This window comes from Pelobates fuscus, chromosome 3 (assembly GCF_036172605.1).
Source record: "Pelobates fuscus isolate aPelFus1 chromosome 3, aPelFus1.pri, whole genome shotgun sequence".
NCBI classification, from domain to species: Eukaryota; Metazoa; Chordata; class Amphibia; order Anura; family Pelobatidae; genus Pelobates; species Pelobates fuscus.
In genome coordinates this window covers 280,898,565-280,926,091 of record NC_086319.1, presented here as the reverse complement: position 1 = coordinate 280,926,091, position 27,527 = coordinate 280,898,565, and the positions used below count along the sequence as shown (strand labels likewise).

The window sequence follows — 27,527 nt, the reverse complement described above, 5'->3', positions numbered from 1 at the left end:
TGTCTCTTCATCCATTTGGCCTGTACCATTAAGTGCTGAGTAAAACTCTTTGAAATGTAAATACCATTTTAGCTTTGCTCCAGTATCATACCCAAAGGAAGGACAAAAACATTCATATTTACCCCACAGAATAATAATAAAGCCTAATTTTTATTATATTTGGAATGGGACAAGCCCGGTCTTTTAATTAAGCCTAAACATGAGTTGCACAACTTAAACCGTGTGACAAGAATTGTGATGTCTGTCCTATTGGATCGCAGGTGGGGCGTGCAACATGTCTATGGAATGGGAAAACAATAACAAATTCATAGAGGCAATTATTATTTCTGTGGCAGGTACAGTAGAGGGGATAAAACCAAAAAGTTTATATTTGGCTTGCTGTTTCTGGAACAAAGGAGGTGGTCACTTGGAATCACTATAGGTACGCCCCTGGGTGGGGTGTGATAATTCCACAGGGTATATCTCCTGTGAACCTGAAGGGTGGTTTGTACTTGCTTGGGGCCAAGATCTAATTTTGAGTGAGTCACCATCATCCTTCCTTGCCAGAGACCCCCTGGACAGAAGTTGTACTTTGAAAAACCTAAGTGAGTAATTAGGACTTCTGTTATTTTATCCTTTTTGTTTTTATCTGTTGTTGGTGTAAATAATTTGTTTATTATATATTGTTATATGCACTGTGACTATTTTTGCTCATAATAAACATTCATTTATTAAGTTCTACCTTTGTCTGGTTAAGAACCACGTTACCTGAAGAGACTAGTTAGTATTTTTGTAATTACATAGATATTGTGCTAAGTCATATTTGGTGGGTTTTATTGTTGATTTACCTGGGGGACCAAGGCACCCCATTTATAAATTGTCTTGGTGGTGGCAGCGTTAAGATAGTAATAGTTATATTATTATGTTTAAGTGTGGGTGGTGTTAAAAGGGGGATTTTGTCATTATTTCCGGTCTAGTGCAGACAAATAGTGTACTTTAACCCTTTCACCACCACAACTACGTCACGCACACTCTTGGAGTAGGGTGCGTTCGTGACAAATTGGTGGCATAGCGGTGGGATAACTAAAAGATTTTTCATCTTTTTATACCAGATTTTAGTGTTGCTGGATTTGTTGGTTAATCCAGGCACTAAAAGAAATTGTGTCTCAATTTCCAAAGGCTGAACTCAGTGCATATATAATATATTTACACCTCAACAGTCCCCCCCCCCCCCTTCTCTGTTTTTTCTTTGCTATCTTTTATTTACCAAATGGAGTACCAGGCGCAGTCCAAGGCAGTGCTAGACCAGCTTTGCCGGGAGAGATCTATCCCCTGTCGGGGAAAAACAAAAGAGGAACTATTACAAGCACTGGTGGACTATGATATGCAACAAGCGGTGCAAAATGATGCCTCAAACACTGCGGAGGAGATACCTGCAGCTTTTGTCAATGATGTACCGAGATCTGGAGATCCTTTGGATTTGTACTTGCAAACTGTGTTGAAATATGTGGACTCAGCAGATACAAACCAAAAACTGCAGCTTATCCTTAAATATCAGGAGGGTGAGAGAGAGCGCCAAGCTGAGAGAGAGCGCCAAGCTGAGAGGGAGAGAGAGGCTGCAGAGCGGCAAGCTGAGAGGGAGAGAGAGGCTGCAGAGCGACAAGCATGAGCATGAGCTAAAGAGCATGAGCTAAAAATGGCTGAGTTAGAGAGGTTGACTGCCTCCCCTATAAGTATTAATTCCAGAGACTCTTCTGCACCCAAACCACGTGCAGAGAATTTTCCAACTTTGGACAAAGATGGTGATTTGGATGTTTTCCTGCGCAGTTTTGAAAAAGTTTGCAGGCAGTTCCAGCTACCAAAGGACCAGTGGGCAAAATACCTCACCCCTGGTCTCAGAGGTCCTGCCCTGGAAGCATTTGCTGCGCTTCCAGCAGAATTTGACCAGGACTATGATTCGATTAAGACTGCCTTGCAGGAACGGTACAACCTCACTCCTGAGGTGTACCGAAAGAAATTCAGGACTTTGCAAAAGCATCCTACAGAAAGTTATGCAGAAGTTGTGGGGCACCTGGCGACAGCATTCCGACAGTGGACTACAGGACTGGAAATTACCACTTTAGAAGGTTTGCAAGATCTGCTAATAAAAGAACAGTTTTTGCAGCTCTGCCCAGCCGATGTACAGGAATGGCTGCTGGACCGGAACCCCAAAACAGCATTGGAAGCGGGTAAGCTGGCGGATGTCCACACTGCCAATCGAGCAACAGTGGACCGGAGCAGAGGTTTTGCCAAGGGAACATCCAACTGGAGGACCACACCACCACGACTCCCCATCACCAGGCCTAGCGGGCCATCTTTTGTTTCAGCTCCTACCTCAGGGAGATGGGGAGCTAGTGCCATGTCTGCGCAAGGAGATAGTCGCTGATGTTTTATTTGCAACCAAGTGGGGCACATTAGTGTTGCTTGCCCTGGGAAACGGCAGCCAGCATTATCAGCTGGGGAGGGACGCTCCTCGGAACCAACGTCCTCTGTGTTGTTTGTAACCAGATCAGAGGGCAGCAACAATGTGAATCTGCAACCTGTGACAGTCGGAGGAGAGGTAACTGTGGGACTCAGGGACACTGGGGCAGATGTGACTCTTGTGCGTCCAGAGCTAGTGGGCTCTGAGGACTTAATTCCTGGCAAGACTCTAGCAGTTAAAGGAATTGGGGGGATACGGCTTGTAGTGCCAATGGCACGAGTTTATTTGGATTGGGGAGCGGGGAAGGGTTTCAGAAATGTGGGGGTAGATGAGAATATCCCTGCAAATGTATTACTTGGTACTGACTTAGGTAGATTGTTATCCCAGTATGTGCCTGAAGGTAATGTGTGTTTTAAACCCAAGCCTCATAGGGGCCCTACTGTGCAGAGGGCAATATGTAAAAGTGTACGTAGACTACCTTGCTGGGAGGGAGGGCAGAATGAGCATGTGTGCCAGGCTGTGCCAGAACCAGATGTGTCTGTGGTAACAGGTGAAAGTTTGCCAGGGCAGCTTTACTGGGAGGGAGGGCAGAATGTGTGTCAATCTGTGCCAGAACCAGGGCTGTCCGTGGAAACATGTGAAAAGGTATGCAGACAATTGTGCTGGGAGGGAGGGCAGAATGAGCATGTGTGCCAGGCTGTGCCAGAACCAGAGGTGTCTGTGGTACCAGGGGAAAGTTTGCCAGGGCAACTTCTCTGGGAGGGAGGGCAGAAGGTGTGTCAATCTGTGCCAGAACCAGGGGTGTCCGTGGAAACTTGTGAAAATGTATGCAGACAATTGTGCTGGGAGGGAGGGCAGAATGAGCATGTGTGCCAGGCTGTGCCAGAACCAGAGGTGTCTGTGGTAACAGGGGAAAGTTTGCCAGGGCAACTTTACTGGGAGGGAGGGCAGAATGAGTGTCAATCTGTGCCAGAACCAGGGCTGTCCGTGGAAACATGTGAAAATGTATGCAGACAATCGTGCTGGGAGGGAGGGCAGAATGAGCATGTGTGCCATGCTGTGCCAGAACCAGAGGTGTCTGTGGTACCAGGGGAAAGTTTGCCAGGGCAACTTCTCTGGGAGGGAGGGCAGAAGGTGTGTCAATCTGTGCCAGAACCAGGGGTGTCCGTGGAAACTTGTGAAAATGTATGCAGACAATTGTGCTGGGAGGGAGGGCAGAATGAGCATGTGTGCCAGGCTGTGCCAGAACCAGAGGTGTCTGTGGTACCAGGGGAAAGTTTGCCAGGGCTGGATGAGCGTGTGCGCCTATCTGTGTCAGAGCCAGGGTTGTTTGAGATGCCATGTGAAAACATAAGTGGATCAAACCACTGGGAGTCAGGGCAGGATGAGTTGATATGTTCCCCTGTATCTCAGCCAGGAGTATGTCAGGTGCCAGAACAAGGAGAAAGTGAGGGGCTATGTGAGATTGTGGGAGGATGGCCTGGCTGGGAGAGGAAATTATGTGAGTGTGTACCACATTATGTGCCTGACCAAGGGGTGTCAAAGGTGTCATGTGACAATGTGCAGGAACAGAATTCTAGGGACAGAGGGCTGAATGAATATGTGTGCCAATATGTGCCTGAAGCAAATGTATCAGATGGGCTGTGTGAAAGTATGGAGGGAACCAGGAACCTTGTCAGCTTATCACAATCACATCTCACACATACACCCAAGCCAGCTCAGGAGAAGGAATCTGTCTCTAAGCAACTTTTTGATTCTGAACCAAAGGTTCAGAGTCAAAAAGGGAAACAACCACTGCAGACTGACCACAAACTAAAAAAGATAAGGAGTGTGGATACTTTGCAGGTACCCTGGGAGTGTCCTCTGTCTCATCTTTTGTGTGCTTACAGGGGAATACTGCAGAAATTGGTTGGTTTCTTCCCTTTAGAGCTACTACATGGGCGCAGTGGGTGCGGCCCAAGAGAGGTGACCAGAGCACAGTGTGAGATGGAAACAGGCAAATCAGGGATGTGTGGTGTGGATATGGCTGTTCTATGGCTTAGAGACAAAGGGCAAGCCTTTTTGGGGGAGGTGTGTGAACACATGAGGGCTACCCCATTCATGGAGATCCAGAGTTATGAAAAAGATGAGTGTATGAGGTGGAGTCAAAAAGGAACAAGTGTTGATACGCAAGGTAGAGGCATGTGAGCCTTCTCCCATTGCGTCTCTTATTTGGGGGAGGTGTCACGGCAAGGGTGCATAATTTAGTATTACATTATGAAATATAATCCTTTAATGCCATTTGTGTAGTAAATGGCACAAAAGGATGCTATTGCTGAGGTCAACAGGGGTTACATCTTTTGAAGCTGGGACCCCCACAGAGGTTGGATGACAGAAGGGGAAGTGTGGATGGCATGGCAAGGTTCAAAGGGTTTTACTAATATGGATGTGAAGTAATCAAGGCTCTGCAAGGTGTGAGGTTCTACACTTGGGAAAAGTCTGAATGTCTCTTCATCCATTTGGCCTGTACCATTAAGTGCTGAGTAAAACTCTTTGAAATGTAAATACCATTTTAGCTTTGCTCCAGTATCATACCCAAAGGAAGGACAAAAACATTCATATTTACCCCACAGAATAATAATAAAGCCTAATTTTTATTATATTTGGAATGGGACAAGCCCGGTCTTTTAATTAAGCCTAAACATGAGTTGCACAACGGCCTTAGAATGGCCGGACTTAACGTAAGGAGTAAGTAGAGAATGGTCTAGGAACAAGCCGAGGTCAGGGGGACCAAAGGACAGGTAAGCGAGAGACAAGCCGAGTCAAAGGGTAACAGAGATAAACAGGGTAGTACAAACAAGCCGGGTCAGAACCAAAGAAACAACTAGAATACAAGAGCACTGAGTGACTAGACAGGCTAGAACCACGACAGGGCAATGAGCAGATGCCGAAAGCCTTACTTTATACCTTGATTCTAGAGGGTAATCACGCCCCCGACGAGTCCTGATTAGTGCTCGGGACTTGACTGACAGGTCGACCCGGGTTGGCGTCATGACGTCGACTACTGAGCGTCGCGTCATATAAGGAAGTGGATCCCTCGCGGTCGGCTTGTAAATGGCCGAGAGAACCGCGAGGAACGGAAGAAACAACCCCTCTGGGAGGATAAACGTCTAAGTCTCTCACCTCCTCTGAGGTAGAGACTACAGGTACCCTGACAGCAGGGCCCTCAACCCCTCTGTTCCTGTGTGTCCAACTTGTCTGGTTCTAACTACATGTCTGTTCGTCCACCTATTGTAAAGTGCTGCAGAATTTGATGGCACTATATAAATACCATAATAATAATAATTATTATTTTTTCCACACTGTGCAATTTGACTCATAACTCTCTGATTGGTTACTTTCAATTCACCAATCAGAGTGTTGTTATGAGTCAAATTACACAGCGTGGGAAAATTCCAAAGAACTTTCCCACGCTGTGTAAAATGACACAGAGCACTCTGATTGGTGAATTACAAGCTAACCAATCAGAGTGCTGTGACAGGTAAATGTAGAGACTTACTTGTCAGTCTCTTCATTTACCTGTCAGAGCACTCTGAATGGATGGTTTAAACCCACCAATCAGAGTGCTCTGAGCCTAATTGCAGAGCGGGGCAAGGTTTTATAAGCCTTCCCCTGCCCTGCAGAGCTCAGTCTGTGCGGAGCCCTCCATGGGTGAAAATTGATTTTTTTTTAAATGCGTCGGTTATTATGGATTTTTATTGGCCTTTTTTTGGGCTGAAAAAAGAAGATTTTAGAAGAAAGAAGACATCAAATGGTAAGTTTTTTTTCCAGGTATCTAGCTAATGGTCCCCCCTCATTATTTTTAGGGTTAAATTTTTATTTAGGGCCCCCACCCGCCGCTCATGGGTGGGGGCCTGGGGGAGGACAATAGGTCCCTCACATTAGTTTACTTTTTCATTTGGGTCTTTCAGCCTTTTGGTAGATAACTCCGTAATACCGTGGGAATTAGGGAGTTATCTACTAAGCGTCTGCAAGAAAAGTCCCGAAGTGCCGAAATTACAAAGTGCCGAAGTTCCGAAGTGCCGAACCGAACCGAAGTCCCGAAGTCCCGAATGGCCGAAGTCCAGAATTTCGGAATACCGAACCAAACCAAAATGTTTCCCCATGCACATCCCTAGCTGCTAATAGATTTACATTTCTGATATCTGTTTAAGCACCTTTTTTTAACACAGAGCACTTTCATATTGTACATCTGTGGTCACTATATATTTTTTTGATGAGTGCACTAATAGTCATTGTAATTGAGTTGCATTGCATAGACAATATTACACTATCCTAGTGTTTTGTCTTTTTTTCAGATTTAAAGCTGTAAGCTTTGTTTCTTGTATCAATATATATGTGTTCTGCCATTTAAACTCAGAGCTTGTTCCATTAATAGCTAAAATTATATTCAAGAGTAATTCATTTCGAGCATATCACTGAATACATTTTATATTGAGTAACAGTTGTTTAATATGTTCGTCTTATACAAAGCTGAAATAAATGTAATTTCATATCTGACTTTCAAGTGCTTGCACAATTTGCATATATCTTGCTGTTTTGTATGAGAAAATGTATCAATTCATCTTGTGTTGAGCTCTCAACAGGTAAACCACACCATGATTTACCGATCATCCTTAACATACGTACAGTAAATTTATTTTATGTTATATATAATGAGAATAAATACATAATATGAAAAACAAGTAAAATATGCTTTGTTGCTTATTTTGAAAAATATTGCAGTAAAGCACCATGAACTTCTGAAAATAGTCATTTAGCTTAAAGTGCCTATTTTATGATAACTACAGCCCTGAGACTAATAATCAACAATCAATAAGTCTACACTATAATAATTGTAGTTTGCTTCTGCAATTTCAATATAATTATAGTATGCAGAATAAATATAAGTGCATCATTGCAGTACAACAAATTAAACTTGAGGTCATGGACTGAGTGGTTTAGAAAGTGTCTTTGGAATGGCAGAGGTCCTAAATTCATCCCTGTATATATCTCTATTTGGACAACAGCCACCGTTGCTATAATTGCATAATTCACAATATATATTTTTCCATTATTGTAACTATTATTGTACAAATTAACTGCCCATTGGCTATTTGCGTTTTATCACTGCTTGTCCGTATTTGACACAAGTAATGTCCATTAACTCGTATCAAACAGACTATGTTGACCAGATGTCCTTGATTTCATGAGACAAATAATCCATAAAATAATAAAATATAAAACACATTCACTGAGAACATGTGAAAGCTTTGATGTAGCCGCTTCAATCCTGTTTAAACTCACTTGTGCTCTTACAAAGTAATCCTTTATTATTTGCATTGTTATTTAAAGCATTCTAGGACTGATCTCGCCCATTGGACCTGTGCAGAAACAAGATTACAGGCAGATTTTAGGATTTCAGAGCAAAATATGTGAATAGAAAAGAGAGAAAAACACAGAAAGAATTATTATTGGTGCTTAGAGATAAGCTGATAATACTGATAATAATGATACCACTTACATATGGAAAGCCACTGACATATTTATCACAGTGTTCTGAAAAGTGACTGTTAAATGCATTCATTATTTTGAATGTGTTTATTAAAGTGATAAAAAAAAGAAAAATTATGTAGTTTTTAATTTTTTAATTTTAATTAATCCAGTTTTCACTGAAATGTTAATTTCTTATTGCTGCAAATTATGGTGGCCGGAACATTTTTCAATTTTTCTGGTGGAAAAATTCATAAATCCATTCTGTTGGCAAATAAATGGCACATATTCAAAACAATGGAGAGAGCAAGCAACAGATGAAAAAAAAAACTACTGATTTAAAAAATTGCACCCAAAAAGTATGAAGTATGCATAAATGACAGTTTGATAAATGTAATTGAGGTGTAGAATTGCATCTCTAAAAGGTCACAAACAGAATGGGATGAATGGTAAACAAGTTAAAAAGTCAAGGCATGCAACAATATAAAATAGCCAAAAGACAAGAGTAGAACTGATATCTTTTAACAGAAAAAACAGGAGGACCAGGAGAAAGCACTTAAAGGGACACTATAGTCACCGGAACAACTACAGCTTAATGTAGTTGTTCAGGTGAGTATAATCATTATTTGCAGGCATTTTCTTGCAAACACTGCCTTTTCAAAGAAAATGCAGTTTTTACATTGCCCCTAGGGACACCTTTAGGTGGCCACTCCTCATCAGGCTACTAGAGGTGCTTCCTGGCTCAGTGCTGCACAGTAGGCAGCACTGCCGTTCAGTGTCTCCACGCTCTGCATGGGGACACTGGATTTTCCTCATAGAATTACATTGATCCAATGCATCTCTATGAGGAGGTGATGATTGGTCAAAATGGCATTTGGCCCCACCCCCTTGCTGATTTTAGCCAATCCAATGCTTCCCCTATGTGAAAGCATTGGATTGGCTAAAAATCTGCATATCTGATTGTGATGAAACCACCATGTTATTCGGGACTTTTATGTTTTATTTGTTCGGTGGCTGTAAGTACCGAACACCGACCACCACCCCTGGCTCATTATCTTCAAAGAGAACAGTCAATTAAGTGCGCTCCCTGTGTGGCCACCATTCGTATAGTCGAACGCCACGTGCAGGAGAAAACGGCGACCATCTTAGTCGCATGAAGGGAGGCAGCAGGGCCTGGTTGTCGAGTGTCTGGAACTAAAATCGGACACTCGACTTCCCGAACACCGGTCAAACTATACAAACGCCTGCTTCCTTTTCCCGAACAGCCAGGAGAGCGCTGTTCGATAGTTTGGTTCCCACGAACTAGGGGAACAATCGCAGCTTTGAGCCAGGGGGTACCATTCATGTATTTGTTTGTTTTTGATACTAAATAGACCGACCACACAACCTAAACTCATGGAACTATTTCTGGGCAGGAGCCTCCTGTGTGGTCGGTCAAAGTTAGACTTCCATTAAATTACTAAACCTCTGAACTGATCTGGGGGATTTGGGGATATGTTGGTCATCCAGATCAGGGCTATCAGGGGATATAACATTTATGGTGAATTTATGTGTTTTGGGGTACTTTTCAAGTTTTATGAAAAATGTGTTTTTTCTGCTTGGAGATAATTCAGTTATTACACTGATGATGTCACCAAACAGGTGGGTCCAGGAGATAAGATGAGTTTTAATTCCTTTTAAGTGGGTAAGGGGGAAGCAAGATACCTAAATTGTGGGTTTGACGCTATAGGATCAGGAATACATGTTTGTGTTCTTGACCCCATAGTGTTCCTTTAATGTTAGATGTGGTAAGATTATCAATGGCTATCTGCAGGTATCCTTAGTTTGCTTCTTATGAGTTTAGAAAAGGCTGAATACATAATAAGTGTCATATTCTATACAAATCTATATTGAGATATTGCATAATTAATTATACAATATAGAAATATCTAGAATATTTTTAACTGCTCCACCTCCTTATCCTTCTATTGGTTACTTTTTTTCAATTTAACTCTGAAATGCTCAGTTACTGCAACATATATGCATAATATTATTTTATGTATACATTTTACAGTACACTGATTGGTCCATGTTTGTGCTTCTTTGATTATTGCGATTTAATTCCTAAACTAGTATTATGGTATTGAAGTTCTGCCGAGCCAAACCAATATTTGGCTGAAATTTGAGCATGGGCTCAAACATGTGCTTAACAGAAAAGCAACAATAGTACCAATTTAGAGAATAATAAATAAAAAAAAGAACAAAATAACTTGACTTAATCAATCATTTTTAATCTCTTGCTTGTTATAGTTTCCAAAAAAGTGTAATTTTGAAAAAAAGAAATATTTATAATCTGAAGATAAGGATGATGCAGTACAGTATAAGCTATATACGGGTTAATATGGAGACTTAAAGGGAGATTATATGCACCAGAATATCTACAGCTTAATGTATTTGTTCTTGTGAGTATAGTCAGTCCCTGCAGGCTTTTTGCTGTGAACACTGTCTTTTTAGAGAAAAGGTAGTGTTCAAATTACAGCCTAGGGACATTTCCAGTGGCTACTCCTCAGATGGCTACTAGAGGTGCTTCCTGGGCAGTGCTGCACACTGTGCAGCACTGACATTCAGTGTTTCCACCCTCTGTATTTAGACACTAAACTTTCCTCATAGAGATGCATTTAATGTATCTCTATAAAGAGATGCTGATTGGCCAGGGTAGAGTTTGGATCATCAGATTTGACAATCTAAGCCAATATTTCCCTTATAAAAGCATTGTGATTGGCGGAGATCATCACTGGAGCCAGTACCAGCAGACTGGAAAAAATGTAAGATTTTACTATATTTAGGGGCAGTTGGGCTGGGGGGTAGGTTTTAACATTATAGGGTCAGGAATACATGTTTGTGTAGCTGACCCCATATTGTTCCTTTAACCCCTTAAGGACACATGACATGTGTGACATGTCATGATTCCCTTTTATTCCAGAAGTTTGGTCTTTAAGGGGTTAAAGATAAACTGGTCCAATCTGTGTCATTAATGAAAGTTTGATAGCATAAATAATATGATATTGTTAGAAGGGGTTGTTTGGATGAAAAAGTTGTCAGTTGATGTAGATAAAAGGTTATTCGAATATAAATCAGACAGTGTTTTTTTATAGGGAATTATGGAGAGTAGCATTGTCTGTCCGAAGGTGAAATCAATAACTTAGCTAAATCAATCAGTCTTATATTCTTAAAACTCATTTTATTCTGAAAAGGAAGATCAAGAGATATAGCCATAATCCATACAACTAAGATAAAGAATAATGTAGATATATTACAGTGAGGAATCTCCTCACTGAAATACAATGATGCACAGTTGCACAAGTGCATTGCTGCCATGGTTTTAAACAGCCCATGAACCCAATAAGAAAATAACAGACCATGAAATTTAAAAAGAAATATATGTTTATGGAGATATTTGACTTCCATGGAATTCATAAGTTACTGTACTAGAATCCATATATATTTGACACACCTGTGTCACCAGTTAGCAAAAGATGGACTGTAACTTCTACTCCACTCCAACAGAAGTTTAGCAATTACCCATAGTTAGTACTGTATGTTTGCCTTCCATTCTTTCTTAGTGTACCACATATACAGGTCACTATAGATTTTATTTTACACCATGTTAAACAATGCTTATATGGCCACATTTACATATATTTGAAACTTGGTGTTACACATATATGAGGTCCTATATATTTGCCATATACTAAGATGAGACTGAAGCGTTACTCGCCACTGCACATTTGAAGGGTCCAGTCAGCAGGGTTGAAATTCTGCTTGGCAGGGCTCAACTTGCACTTGCCAATGGCTAGTGGGCGAGTGGAAGTTGTTAAGCTCAACTAAGATTACTTGAATTTAAGCCCTTTGGTATAGTATATACTATATGGTCACTAAACTGTTGTTAATACTGTCAATTCTAACTCTTCTCTATGTTGTGTCCATCCTTTTTAACCTGTTTAACTCTTTCTTTGCAAAGACACATATCAATGTATTTCAACAATCTTACGGCAAGGGGTTAAGGGTACACAGACCATCAATTTCCAACAAAAGCATATTAATTTATATTTTGGGTCATTGCCAATATTCAGCATTATTTTTAATTCAATTTTCTTCTACTTTCTGCATTTACCCACATCCTAAAACATGATTTATGATTGAGCTCTTAATGCACGCTGGCAGACTACAGTATACTGGGAATTTTATACATTAACTGGCCTCTCCACTTTTCCTGCTTTCTGCAGAAAAAAATATGTTTCTATTCTAACCCTCATTAAAGTTTTTACATTTGATTAGAGGTTCTATATTAAATGGATAGAAACTGCAACAATAAGGTGGCTTTAGCCAGTGGATCTGATAGAAGGAAATATACATGTATCTATACACTGCGTGCAGAATTATTAGGCAAATGAGTATTTTGACCACATCATCCTCTTTATGCATGTTGTCTTACTCCAAGCTGTATAGGCTCGAAAGCCTACTACCAATTAAGCATATTAGGTGATGTGCATCTCTGTAATGAGAAGGGGTGTGGTCTAATGACATCAACACCCTATATCAGGTGTGCATAATTATTAGGCAACCTCCTTTCCTTTGGCAAAATGGGTCAAAAGAAGGACTTGACAGGCTCAGAAAAGTAAAAAATAGTGAGATATCTTGCAGAGGGACGCAGCACTCTTAAAATTGCAAAGCTTCTGAAGCGTGATCATCGAACAATCAAGCGTTTCATTCAAAATGGTCAACAGGGTCGCAAGAAGCGTGTGGAGAAACCAAGACGCAAAATAACTGCCCATGAACTGAGAAAAGTCAAGTGTGCAGCTGCCAAGATGCCACTTGCCACCAGTTTGACCATATTTCAGAGCTGCAACATCACTGGAGTGCCCGAAAGCACAAGGTGTGCAATACTCAGAGACATGGCCAAGGTAAGAAAGGCTGAAAGACGACCACCACTGAACAAGACACACAAGCTGAAACGTCAAGACTGGGCCAAGAAATATCTCAAGACTGATTTTTCTAAGGTTTTATGGACTGATGAAATGAGAGTGAGTCTTGATGGGCCAGATGGATGGATTGGTAAAGGGCAGAGAGCTCCAGTCCGACTCAGACGCCAGCAAGGTGGAGGTGGAGTACTGGTTTGGGCTGGTATCATCAAAGATGAGCTTGTGGGGCCTTTTTGGGTTGAGGATGGAGTCAAGCTCAACTCCCAGTTTCTGGAAGACACCTTCTTCAAGCAGTGGTAAAGGAAGAAGTCTGCATCCTTCAAGAAAAACATGATTTTCATGCAGGACAATGCTCCATCACACGCTTCCAAGTACTCCACAGCGTGGCTGGCAAGAAAGGGTATAAAAGAAGAAAATCTAATGACATGGCCTCCTTGTTCACCTGATCTGAACCCCATTGAGAACCTGTGGTCCATCATCAAATGTGAGATTTACAAGGAGGGAAAACAGTACACCTCTCTGAACAGTGTCTGGGAGGCTGTGGTTGCTGCTGCACACAATGTTGATGGTAAACAGATCAAAACACTGACAGAATCCATGGATGGCAGGCTTTTGAGTGTCCTTGCAAAGAAAGGTGGCTATATTGGTCACTGATTTGTTTTTGTTATGTTTTTGAATGTCAGAAATGTATATTTGTGAATGTTGAGATGTTATATTGGTTTCACTGGTAAAAATAAATAATTGAAATGGGTATATATTTGTTTTTTGTTAAGTTGCCTAATAATTATGCACAGTAATAGTCACCTGCACACACAGATATCCCCCTAAAATAGCTATAACTAAAAACAAACTAAAAACTACTTCCAAAAATATTCAGCTTTGATATTAATGAGTTTTTTGGGTTCATTGAGAACATGGTTGTTGTTCAATAATAAAATTAATCCTCAAAAATACAACTTGCCTAATAATTCTGCACTCCCTGTATCTATAATTATAAAGCAATTACATTTCATGGGAACACAAAGTAAATGTGATGGAGTGACAGTCGCTGTGGACATGTCAATGATTCTGTGCAGCATGTCACAAACTGAATTGTGGTTGTCACTTGCAGCTAGTTATACAAAATGGAGATGTCACCAATTGCTATGTTGGACTGTTTGCCAGGTTTTGGACAATGGAAGATTAACTCATTCTTAACTCATTTTTTGCAATATATTTTAGAGTACATTGCAATATGCTTTATACAGTAAGTCATGTTCCTGTAGTACTTAAGTGTCTTTTATAAAGTGTGCTTTAATTTGGCTATGATAAACCTTATTTTTTTTAAACTGTAATAATTCATTTTGGCTTTTGTTACTTTCATCGACTGGTATTTATTTACAAGGGGAAAAAATATTTATTTGGGCAAAGGAATACTGTAATGCAAAGAGAGATTAGAACATTTGATGATGAAATGGGTAATATGAATGAAAGCAGTTACCATCAACCAATCAACCAATTATAATCCAGTGATATTACATGCCATTAAAATCTAGTCCAGTCGAAGGCAACCTTGTAGTAGTCCTGTGCTAAAAGAGGATGTTGAAGTCCCTTGGCATGCCAGTCCTACTTTTTTAAAAATCAGGTGAGTATGTTGCCGTATTCTGCTTGTGTTATTTATGGGTGTTGTAGTTGCTTTGCAGCATTACATTTGTGTGTATGTGGGCTGCTATATTGTATATGTGCATGAGTAGTTGGTTAGGGGGTGATGGTGACGGTGGTGGGGGGTGAAGCTGATGGTGGTGGTGGGTGTAGCTGAGGGTGGTGGGGGTGAGGCTGAGGGTGGTGGGGGTGATGGTGGGGAGGGGTGATGGTGAGGGTGGTGGGGGGTGATGGTGGTGGGTGGTGAGGCTGAGGGTGGTGATGTGGGTGATGGTGGTGGGGGGTGAGGCTGAGGGTGGTGGGGTGATGGTAAGGGTGGGGAGGGGTGATGGTGGTGGGGGTGAGGCTGAGGGTGGGGTGATGGTGGTGGGGGTGAGGTGATGGTGAGGCTGAGGGTGGTGGGGGTGATGGTGGTGGGGGGTGAAGCTGAGGGTGGTGGGGGGTGATGGTGGTGGTGGGGGTGAGGCTGAGGGTGGTGGGGTGATGGTGGTGGGGGTGAGGGTGGTGGGGGGTGATTGTGAGGGTGGGAAGGGGTGATGGTGGTGGGGGTGAGGCTGAGGGTGGTGTGATGGTGGTGGGGGTGAGGCTGAGGGTGGTGGGGGTGATGGTGGTGGGGGGTGAAGCTGAGGGTGGTGGGGGGTAAAGGTGGTGGTGGGGGGTGAGGCTGAGGGTGGTTGGGGTGATGGTTGGGGGGTGAAGCTGAGGGTGGTGGGGGGTGATGTGGTATTGTGTATGATACCTATGAATATAGTGTTTGTTTGGGGTCTGCTTGTGGAATTGTGCGTATGGAATGTCACAAAGCGTGTTTCTTGGTGTGTGCATTTATGGGGCTGCTTGTGGTATTTCATGTGAGGCTGCTTGTGGAGTTGTGTGCATGTATGTGGGGACTGTGTACTCCTGATAGGCCAGAGCCTATTTGGCTCTGGCAGCCTTGAGTGACATGCATGGCACATATGCTGTAGGTTCCTGATCCCTGATCTAGTCCTAATATGGAATATTGTGACTATTGTGCATCAGTAGCTCTAGTATCACTAAATTAGTATGTATGAGTGGGGTTCTTATAGAAACATGCTAATGTTAGGGATACACAAATGTATTCCTAACATTAGAATGTATTCACTCCCTTCCCCCACCTGAAAAGTAAAACCAATGCCTGGACCTAATTTATTTTATCTACTAAACTGGGTTTTGCCAACCCTTGCCCTGATAAGGACCTGGATTCCTAAGTGTGAGTGTGGTATCCTCAGTTTGTGAGTTATTAAAGCACCAGCAAGTCATGACAGTAAATATAGATCATCGTTAAAGGGTTAATATTTTATTTAACTATATGCATTCCATTCATTGTTTCATTGACTCGCAGAAAAAAAGGGGACATTATATCGCCCTATGTGAGCTTGTATTTCTTGCAGCACTACTGGAAAGGAGTTTTACATGGTATATATGAATTTTAGATATTACCACATTGCTCTCTTTATGCACCTGTGCATGCTTTACTAGTGCGCTGTCCACTTTTTTTCTGTGTTTTTTGTATTTTATTGTGAAATTGTGTGGTTGATTTCATGGTAGAATTTTAGCAGCACTGCCACTTGTGTATTCATTAGAATCTGGGTATACTACACACTGTTTTTTGTATTTTGATTGTTTCATTGACTCATATAACCATAGGTAAGTTCCTTTGTAATGACATGCAATAATAAGTAATTCTAATTTTTCTTTACCCTCTCCCTGTCAGGATTACTAATTGATCCAGCACGTATGATTGTGTCACACCTAGGACTAAAAGGTAACGTATTACCGGGCCTTAGAATGGCCGGACTGAACGGACCAAAGAATAGTCAGGATAGTTGCCGAGGTCGGGGGACACAGAATGGGACACAACGATAAGGGAAAGCCAGAAGTCAGGGATACCAGAATACAGGGAAGCCAAACAAAGCCAAAGTCAATAACCAGAAATATATCCCATAAAACGCACAATACACAATTGATGGGAGAAAGTGTTAGCAACAAGTGCTATAAACCACCTGAGTGGGAACCCCTTATACCACTCTAAATAACATAGGATAAATACATACAATAGGTGGAAACACATGATGAATCTTAAAAAAAATAATATCACATAGGGTAATATTGTCAGAGTATAATGAATAAATCTGGATGGATTGAAATACTCACAAACGTGGAGCCAAATAGAATCATAAGGCTCTCATGAGTTGCGCTGAGGGACTCTTAAAGGATGTCCCCAATCCTGCTTCCAGCTGGTACAGGTGGTGGTCACAAAATAGAAGTGCCTTCTTAGGTGTAAACTTCACTTTATTTGTTAAATAAGCACATATGGCAATGTGCATAAAATTAAAATTAATATATATATGTACAATAAAATGTAAGCCCCAAAATAAAAGTCCAGTATAGTGAGTAAGTCCAAATGGTACCTTGGTAATGGGTATACCAGTGCCGATACGCATTTCACCCCTATGGGGGCTTCCTCAGTCGGTATGTTGTGGTGAAAGATCTTCCCGGCTTCTTTTACACTTCTTGTGACTTCTGCTTCCGGGTCTGGTTTGTGCACACTTGGAATGCTACGTGCGTTCTATATCGCACGTCGTGCGTTCCACTTCCGGGTCGCACAAAATGACGTAATTGTTACGCGACTTCTATGTCCCTGGAACGCATGACGTGTGTTATGTGCTTTCCAGTGGTATTATCTTTATCCGCGCTCTATGCAGTTTATTCACACAATATGCAGTATATATTCTACAGTTGGATTTGTAGCTTATTGCAATGATCCCAATACATATACACATTATTAGAATCCTAATGCATAATAAAATGCATCAATATATATGTCCTTTTGTTTCCACAATATACATTGGTAAAAACGGATACTGTATAAGAAATATAGATACACTCTTTAACATAAGGTGACATTTTATAAAAATAGAAATGGCTTTTTCAAAACATTCTTTTTCAAAAGCATTTTCCTCTTGACTCAGTAATCTTCATATTTTAACGTGAAGATTTTTAATAAAGAAACACTTCTTAAGACTAAGGGATCAATAGTCTCAATAGTACAAGAGATGTAAGTTAATTTTAAAGTTATGGTACAAGTTTCATGTTTAAAGGCGGAGGACACTTATTTAAAAAAAAAGTGTATTTCTGGAATTTGACACTCAAATCACGCAGGGGTGGGGTGGGGTGGGGGCCCTAAATATCAATGAGGGGGGGAACCTACTGTAATCCACCAATCAGAGTGCTCTGAGTCATTTTACACAGCGTGGGAAAATTACAAAGAACTTTCCCACGCTGTGTAAACTGACACAGAGCACTCTGATTGTTGGATTTCAAGCCAACCAATCAGAGTGCTGTGACAGGTAAATGTAGAGACTTACCTGTCAGTCTCTTCATTTACCTGTCAGAGCACTCTGATTGGATGGCTTAAACCCACTAATCAGAGTGCTCTGAGCCTAATTGCAGGGCGGGGCAAGGTTTTATAAGCCTTCCCCCGCTCTGCAGAGCTCAGTCTGCGCGGAGCCCTCCATGGGTGAAGATGGATTATTATTTTTTTTTTTTTTTTTTTTATTGCGTCGGTTCTTATGGCTTTTCATTTGGCCTTTTTTGGGGCTGAAAAAAGAAGATTTTAGAAAAAAGAAGACGTCAAATGGTAAGTTGAATTTTTCTTTACAGGTTAGTTATTTTATTCCCCCTTCACTATTTTTTAGGGTGAAGGGGGGAAGGTAGGGGGTAACTTTTTTGGGGGTGGGGGTGGGTGACTAGGGGCTTGGGGATCCCTAGTCAGCTTTGATTGGGGGGGGATTTTTATTTAGGGCCCCCACCCACCACTAAGGGGGGGGGGTTGGGGGGGACAGTAGGTCCCCCCCTTATTGTTTTTTTAGGGCCCCCACCCACCGCTCAGGGGTGGGGGCCAGGGGGGGAGGACAGTAGGTCCCCCCTCATTATATTTATGGCCCCCACCCACCGCGCAGGGATGGGGGCCGGGGGGAGGACAGTAGGTCCCCCCTCATTATTTTTATGGCCCCCACCCACCACGCAGGGGTGGGGGTGGCCGGAGGACAGTAGGTCCCCCCCGAGTGTGTATCAGGGTCCCTGAGGAGAGGTGTCAATCCATATCTGCCAAGTGACCCTATGTAGGGGGAACAGTCCCTATTCTGCTCTGTGTCAGTGTGTATCAGGGATCCTTAGGATAGGTGTCAATCCATATCTGCCAAGTGACCCTATGTAGGGGGAACAGTCCCTATTCTGCTCTGTGTCAGTGTGTATCAGGGATCCTTAGGATAGGTGTTAATCCATATCTGCCAAGTGACCCTATGTAGGGGGAACAGTCCCTATTCTGTTCTGTATCAGTTTGTATCAGGGATCCTTAGGATAGGTGTCAATCCATATCCGCCAAGTGACCCTATGTAGGGGGAACAGTCCCTATTCTGCTCTGTGTCAGTGTGTATCAGGGATCCTTAGGATAGGTGTCAATCCATATCTGCCAAGTGACCCTATGTAGGAGGAACAGTCCCTATTCTGCTCTGTGTCAGTGTGTATCAGGGATCCTTAGGATAGGTGTCAATCCATATTGTTGGATTTCAAGCCAACCAATCAGAGTGCTGTGACAGGTAAATGTAGAGACTTACCTGTCAGTCTCTTCATTTACCTGTCAGAGCACTCTGATTGGATGGCTTAAACCCACTAATCAGAGTGCTCTGAGCCTAATTGCAGGGCGGGGCAAGGTTTTATAAGCCTTCCCCCGCTCTGCAGAGCTCAGTCTGCGCGGAACCCTCCATGGGTGAAGATGGATTATTATTATTATTTTTTTTTTTTTATTGCGTCGGTTCTTATGGCTTTTTATTTGGCCTTTTTTGGGGCTGAAAAAAGAAGATTTTAGAAAAAAGAAGACGTCAAATGGTAAGTTGAATTTTTCTTTACAGGTTAGTTATTTTACTCCCCCTTCACTATTTTTTAGGGTGAGGGGGGGAAGGTATGGGGTAACTTTTTTGGGGGTGGGGGTGGGTGACTAGGGGCTTGGGGATCCCTAGTCAGCTTTGATTGGGGGGGGATTTTTATTTAGGGCCCCCACCCACCACTAAGGGGTGGGGTTGGGGGGGACAGTAGGTCCCCCCCTTATTGTTTTTTTAGGGCCCCCACCCACCGCTCAGGGGTGGGGGCCAGGGGGGGAGGACAGTAGGTCCCCCCTCATTATATTTATGGCCCCCACCCACCGCGCAGGGGTGGGGGCCCGGGGGGAGGACAGTAGGTCCCCCCTCATTATTTTTATGGCCCCCACCCACCACGCAGGGGTGGGGCGGGGGGAGGACAGTAGGTCCTCCCCTCATTATTTTTATGGCCCCCACCCACCGTGCAGGGGTGGGGGCAGGGGGAGGACAGTAGGTCTTCCCCCCATTGTGATTTATGGCCCCCACCCACCGCGCAGGGGTTGGGGCCGGGGGGGAGGACAGCAGGTCCCCCCTCATTATTTTTACGGCCCCCACCCACCGCGCAGGGGTGGGGGCAGGGGGAGGACAGTAGGTCCTCACCCCATTGTGATTTATGGCCCCCATCCACCGTGCAGGGGTGGGGGCCGGGGGGAGGACAGTAGGTCCCCCCTCATTATTTTTATGGCCCCCACCCACCACGCAGGGGTGGGGCGGGGGGAGGACAGTAGGTCCTCCCCTCATTATTTTTATGGCCCCCACCCACCGTGCAGGGGTGGGGGCGGGGGGAGGACAGTAGGTCCTCCCCCCATTGTGATTTATGGCCCCCACCCACCGCGCAGGGGTTGGGGCCGGGGGGGAGGACAGTAGGTCCCCCCTCTTTATTTTTACGGCCCCCACCCACTGCGCAGGGGTGGGGGCAGGGGGAGGACAGTAGGTCCTCACCCCATTGTGATTTATGGCCCCCATCCACCGTGCAGGGGTGGGGTCCGGGGGGAGGACAGTAGGTCCTCCCCTCATTATTTTTACGGCCCCCACCCACCGTGCAGGGGTAGGGGCAGGTGGGAGGGCAGTAGGTCCTCCCCCATTGTGATTTATGGCCCCCCCTCACACCGTGCAGGGGTGGGGCCCGGGGGAGGACAGTAGGTCCCCCCTCATTATTTTTATGGCCCCCACCCACCACGCAGGGGTGGGGGTGGCGGGAGGACAGGTCCCCCCCCCAGTGTGTATCAGGGTCCCTGAGGAGAGGTGCCAATCCATATCTGCCAAGTTACCCTATGTAGGGGGAACAGTCCCTATTCTGCTCTGTGTCAGTGTGTATCAGTGATCCTTAGGATAGGTGTCAATCCATATCTGCCAAGTGACCCTATGTAGGGGGAACAGTCCCTATTCTGCTCTGTGTCAGTGTGTATCAGGGATCCTTAGGATAGGTGTCAATCCATGTCTGCCAAGTGACCCTATGTAGGGGGAACAGTCCCTATTCTGCTCTGTGTCAGTGTGTATCAGGGATCCTTAGGATAGGTGTCAATCCATATCTGCCAAGTGACCCTATGTAGGGGGAACAGTCCCTATTCTGCTCTGTGTCAGTTTGTATCAGGGATCCTTAGGATAGGTGTCAATCCATATCCGCCAAGTGACCCTATGTAGGGGGAACAGTCCCTATTCTGCTCTGTGTCAGTGTGTATCAGGGATCCTTAGGATAGGTGTCAATCCATATCTGCCAAGTGACGCTATGTAGGAGGAACAGTCCCTATTCTGCTCTGTGTCAGTGTGTATCAGGGATCCTCAGGATAGGTGTCAATCCATATCTGCCAAGTGACCCTATGTAGGGGGAACAGTCCCTATTCTGTTCTGTGTCAGTTTGTATCAGGGATCCTTAGGATAGGTGTCAATCCATATCCGCCAAGTGACCCTATGTAGGGGGAACAGTCCCTATTCTGCTCTGTCTCAGTGTGTATCAGGGATCCTTAGGATAGGTGTCAATCCATATCTGCCAAGTGACCCTATGTAGGTGGAACAGTCCCTATTCTGCTCTGTGTCAGTGTGTATCAGGGATCCTTAGGATAGGTGTCAATCCATATCTGCCAAGTGACCCTATGTAGGGGGAACAGTCCCTATTCTGCTCTGTGTCAGTGTGTATCTGGGATCCTTAGGATAGGTGTCAATCCATATTTGCCAAGTGACCCTATGTAGGGGGAACAGACCCTATTCTGCTCTGTGTCAGTGTCTGGGGGGAGTATCTGCAGTAATACAGAGTGTTTGGAGGGAGTATATGCAGTAACACAGAGTGTCTGGGGGGAGTATCTGCAGTAATACAGAGTGTCTGTGGGGAGTATCTGCAGTAATACAGAGTGTCTGTGGGGAGTATCTGCAGTAATACAGAGTGTCTGTGGGGAGTATTTGTAACATTTATATGCACTGAAAAAAATAATAATAAATTGAAAATATAAAATAAAATGGTTGCAGCTTCCGAATTAATCTAAAATGGATACTGTCCAGTAGGTGGGACGGTCTGCTAGGGAGGGTGTGCTGTTGATTGGCTGGAATGTGTCTGCTGACTGTGAGGTACAGGGTCAAAGTTTACTCAATGATAAAGAATAGGGGGCGGACCGAACATCGCATGTGCTCGCCCGCGGTGGCGAACGCGAACATGCTATGTTCGCCAGGAACTATTCGCCAGCGAACCGTTCGGTACATCACTAGTCATAGTCTTTGACTCAATTGCCGTTTTAGTTTTAGTTGTATTTTAGTAATCTGAATTGGTTTAGTTTTAATCTCAAAATGTTTTGTCAACTAAAATTTTACAAAAATTGTTAGTCGACAAAATAATACTGCTTTGTAGAGCACCATTTTCTGTTATGATCCGCTGCAAACGAGATGCATAGCCAGACACCAGATTTTGCCAGCATTCCTGAAGAATCTTTGAATATTTTTGAAACCGTAGAAGTCATTATAAGTTGCATTTGGGAAAACCACTTGAAGCATTCATTGTGTTGAGCTAGTTCAGTTGCTTTTGTTTGATTTGTTCATTGCAACCAGTTTAAAGTCTGTAAATTTTGGCAATAAACCTGCTTTTCAATGGGGGTTGAATAATTTCGATTACGACTATGGATATATTTTTAAATCTATAGTGTATCAATATAAATTTTTTTGCTCATGTTCCTTCCCCCACCCCATATAATTTTATCACATGACAGGAGGCTTCCTATTTTGCATTACTCTCTTTACTAAACTCCATAGCAGTAAAGAAAGTGAAACATTTAAACCAATCAAAATGCAAAACAGTGAGCATATAGTCCCAGTGAACAGGCTCCTCCCCCTCTTTCTTTACTGCTCCATCGCAGACAGGTCAGAGTTTTTGGCTCTTCCCTTTTACCTCATAATATATAAAGTTTTCTATACATGTATAATTGTTTTTTCTTTTGACTTTTACTTTTATTTCTATCTTTCTACCTTTTCTACTACTTATACTACTTGGTGTCCCTGTATTTTAAATTCATTCCCTTACTGGGACTCTCTAGTTTTATTCTCATAACCCAGTGAGAATATTCCGTTGTTTTCCCGCTCTTTCCGCTCGGTTTCCGCCCTCGGGCGGCTCCCCGAGTTTAGGCAGGTCCCCCTGTCTTTGCCCCCGCTTTGCCACCATTACCGGCTCCCTCTCACCCTTTTCCCGCGGCTTGCACCGCAAGGGACACACACGGACGGACTTCTAACAAAATACTCCACAGAGGTCAGTTTTAGCAAAGCTGTGTAAAGCACATAAGGTATTAACCTGTGCTTACTTGGGGTGCTGCCCTTAACCGTGCTGCTATAGAGGTCGCTTTGTGGCCACCTCTGCATTCCTGGGTGAGGCCCAGAACACAAATCCCAACTAGTGGTATTGTATTCTGCCCTGCTGGGGCTACATATACTATTATATTACCACCATTGACACTGTATACCCTGCTGGGGTATCATATATATATATATATTTACAACCCTGCTGGGGTTATTTTTGGTTTTTCTCCTCAAACCAATTTCATACCTTGTATAAACCCTGCTGGGGTAATTTGTACTCTGTACAACACAACACGTTATTGCACCCTGCTGGGGTCTGCATAACAATATAAAACAGCTTAAGTCTGTCTAATACAGCTTACTGACCTCTATAATACGCCCTGTGCCAACACATATTCAGGCATTATGGAGACCTCTCAGAATTCAGAGCTCCAAACCATGGTAAATGAGGCCGTATCCGCCTCCATGGAGAAAGTTCTCTCCAAAATGATGGCCTCTGGTAATGACAAGAGGAAACCATCAAAAACCCACACAGCCCGCCATGACTCAGATTCTGACGAACCAGAATCACGCAAGAGCCCAGAAACCTTCACGGGCAAACGCCATTGGAAAGGCGAAAAGGGTCACCAGAACCCTAACAAAGGCAAAAACCCGGCTAAACGCACTAAGCCCGCTATAGCCACCACCCTGAACCCGCAACATGAGTATTCTTCGGAAGAAGAAGAATCTCACGCTAAATCCATGGCCATCTTAGACGAATGGCAAGCGGACGAGTCAGACTCCAACGAAGACGTTTGGGACTCAGTTTCAGGATCCCAATCCTTCTTTCCACAACACATGTTCACGGGAGAACCCCAAGAACCAGACAATGCGGAGACCCCGCAAGAAGACGAGGAGACCATACTCGACCCGTTGGGGCAAAAACTCTTTGACCCACGAAAAATAAGACACCCACGCTCAAGCGACTGGACACCACCCGACCACTTAGCGAGGTTCATGCACCTCTGGTTACGGAAGTCCATGGACAAGACAGTCCGCAACCGCTTAAGGTCGGAATGCCCACGACCATTTTTACCTGACCACGTTGCGGACACTCCTGAATTCGACCAGGTGATGACCACCTTTATGTCGCGAGGTGGCCGCGACCCACGCAAAGGTGTAGAGAAAGGGTTCAGAGGGGTACAAGTTAAACTTCTAGATTCTGTGGGACCATTATCCAGAATTATGTATTTAGCTGACGACGCCCTAGCCAAAGCCGATCAATTTGACGCTACTATGGTGCGAGAATGGGCGCATGATGTGCGGGAATGGGCACAAAGGTGCTTCTGTTTTGTGGGTAATGCCAATGTCGCCTTATCATCTGAGCGACGCAAAGCAGCACTTCTCCGCATTGACGGGAAATTGGTGGAGTTGGGCACCAAGGAACTAGGTCCTATGGCACAGGGCAAGCTCTTTGGAGAAGCTTTCCTAAAAGAGCTAAGCAGACACGTAAACGTCTACGCATCCTTAAACAAGGCTCAGACTTCAATGCGTAGAGTCTTCAGACAAAACCCTACCAGGGGTGCTTTTGGACGGGCTGGCCGCCAAAGGGCCGTGCTGCCAGCTGCTTCTGGCCTTCAGGCCCCCGCTCTACGAGACCTTTTTACCCAGAGGTGGGATATCGCCCATACTCCTACACTCGAGGCGCAGACAGGGGTCGAGGACCACGCACCCGAGGCAGAGCTCGCTTTTCCTCAGGTAAGCAACCATTTCACTCATTCTTCTCTTCCCATGCATACAGCAGGTCGCATATCCCTTTTCTTTCAGGAATGGACCTCCATCTCCACGGACGCATGGGTCCTTCAGACAATACAAGGCTACGTCATAGACTTCGTAGACGAACCACGACAGACGGAACTACCACGTCCCATCCACGGTTCAAGGATAGACACCTCTCTCATCGACGACGAACTTCAAACCCTATACTCGAAAGGCGCGATCGAACCCGCCTCCGACCCTCAAGGTTTCTTCAGCAACATCTTCTTGGTAAAGAAGAAAACGGGAGATCTTCGGCCCGTCATAAACCTACGACAACTCAACGAATACGTTTCTTACAACCACTTCAAGATGGAAGGCATACATCTTCTACGAGGCCTGCTACAAGACAAGGATTGATTCACGAGATTAGACCTCAAGGACGCTTACCTATCAGTTCCCGTCCACCAATCCTGCAGACAATACCTTCGTTTCCATTGGCAAGGCCTTCCCTGGCAATTCACGTGCCTCCCCTTCGGCCTCAGTTCGGCCCCATGGTGTTTCACCAAACTGATGAAGCCCGTGGTCGCACATCTTCGAGCGCAAGGAATTCGCTGCATCATATACCTGGACGACCTTCTACTGTTCTGCTCAGACAGACTCAGACTGATACGTCACACAAGGTATACCACGGATCTCCTGTCATCTCTGGGCTTCATAGTGAACTTTCAGAAATCGGCTATCTCCCCGTCACAAACGGTACAATTTCTGGGATTCGAGATAGATTCCATCTCCAGCACCCTACGGCTGCCAACAGCAAAAATCTCAGCCATCCGCAAGGAATTACGCAGAGCCATCCGCTGCCACACCATTCCACTCCGCGCCCTCGCACGCATAGTGGGACTTCTCTCTGCTTCCATTCAAGCTATATTCCCGGGTCCACTTCACTACCGGGCGATGCAACGTCTCAAAGCTTCCTTCCTCAGGGAAAACCCCTCTTACGACCAGCTGGTCCCGATGACAGAGGAAGTCAGAGACGAACTCAGATGGTGGCTGGACAGCATGGAGGCGTGGAACGGCCGAGCCATCTTCGGAAAGGCTCCCGACATGATATTGGAATCAGACGCCAGCCTCTGGGGATGGGGCGCGACGAGCGGAAATATATCGACAGGAGGCGCCTGGACATCCCAGGACCTCAACTTACATATAAACTGCCTAGAACTTCTAGCCGGGTCCTTCGCTATCCGAAGCCTAGCGAAGGACAAGTCGGACTGCTGCATCCTCCTCCGGATGGACAACATCTCCGCAGTCCGCTACATCAACCGCCTAGGCGGAGCCCGCTCCCGGCTCCTGTCAGAAATAACGAAAGACATCTTCAACTTCTGCCTACCCCGCAACATCTCCCTCACGGCGGAATACCTCCCAGGAGAGACAAACCTCACAGCGGATTGGTTCTCACGCCACTGGCAGGACACCAGCGACTGGAAACTGGATCCACAAATCTTCAACCACATCGCGGATCGCCTAGGACCACTCCACCTAGATCTATTTGCGTCCCGCAACAACAGACAAATGAAATCATTTCTACTACCATGGCCGATCACGGGAGCCTACGCCTTCCCTCCTTTCGCCATGATAGCGAGGACCATACACTACCTGAAGAACCAGCAAACCTCGCTAGTACTCATCACTCCACTATGGAGGGGACAACCATGGTTCCCAGATCTCCTAGCTCTATCATGCAACGATCCTCTCCTACTACCTCATCATCAGTACATTCTCACAGATCCCAAAGGCAATCCGCATCCTCTCATCCTAGACAATCGTCTCCATCTGGTGGCTTGGACGCTTTCAGGGGCTCCTGGCAAGTCGGCGAACTATCGCAGGCTGCTAAGGAACTACTATGGGACTCATGGGCCCCTGGAACCAGAAGATGCTACCTATCCGCCTGGAATTCCTGGTCCACTTGGTGTCTGGAACGAAACTTCAATCCATTTACGGCCACTATTCCAACCATTTTGAACCTATCTCACCTATTCTCATTGGGCCGATCCTACAGATCACTAAACGTAATCCGTTCAGCTATTTCAGCGGCCCATGTCCCCATTCAAGGGATCCCGGTTGGAAAGGACCCACTCGTATGTCGACTCCTGAGAGGCATTCGATTACAACGCCCCCCAGGGCCGAAATATTCTCAATTCTGGGACGTCGACGTAATCCTCCGATTCCTGAGGGATTGGCCAACTAACGACAGACTCTCCCTCCGTCAGCTATCAGCAAAACTCACAGTCTTGCTTTGCCTGGTCTCCTTCCGCAGGGTCTCAGACATTCGAGCTCTGGACATAGACGCTTTCTCAATCTCCCCTGAAGGAGTTACATTCCGGATATCTCGTCGCACTAAGACGGACTCCACATCTGTGTTTTATCCTTTCTTCCCCACAGATCCACAACTCTGTGTCGTCTCCACTCTACAACAATACGTGGAAACTACCCTACCACTCCGATCCTCACCATCAGGTCAACTCCTAG

General features: G+C 44.6%; 1 pseudogene; it reads left to right on the top strand.

Moving 5' to 3' along the window:
* The first annotated feature begins 1,249 nt into the window (after nucleotides 1–1,249).
* Nucleotides 1,250–27,527, top strand: LOC134601777 (uncharacterized; annotated as a pseudogene).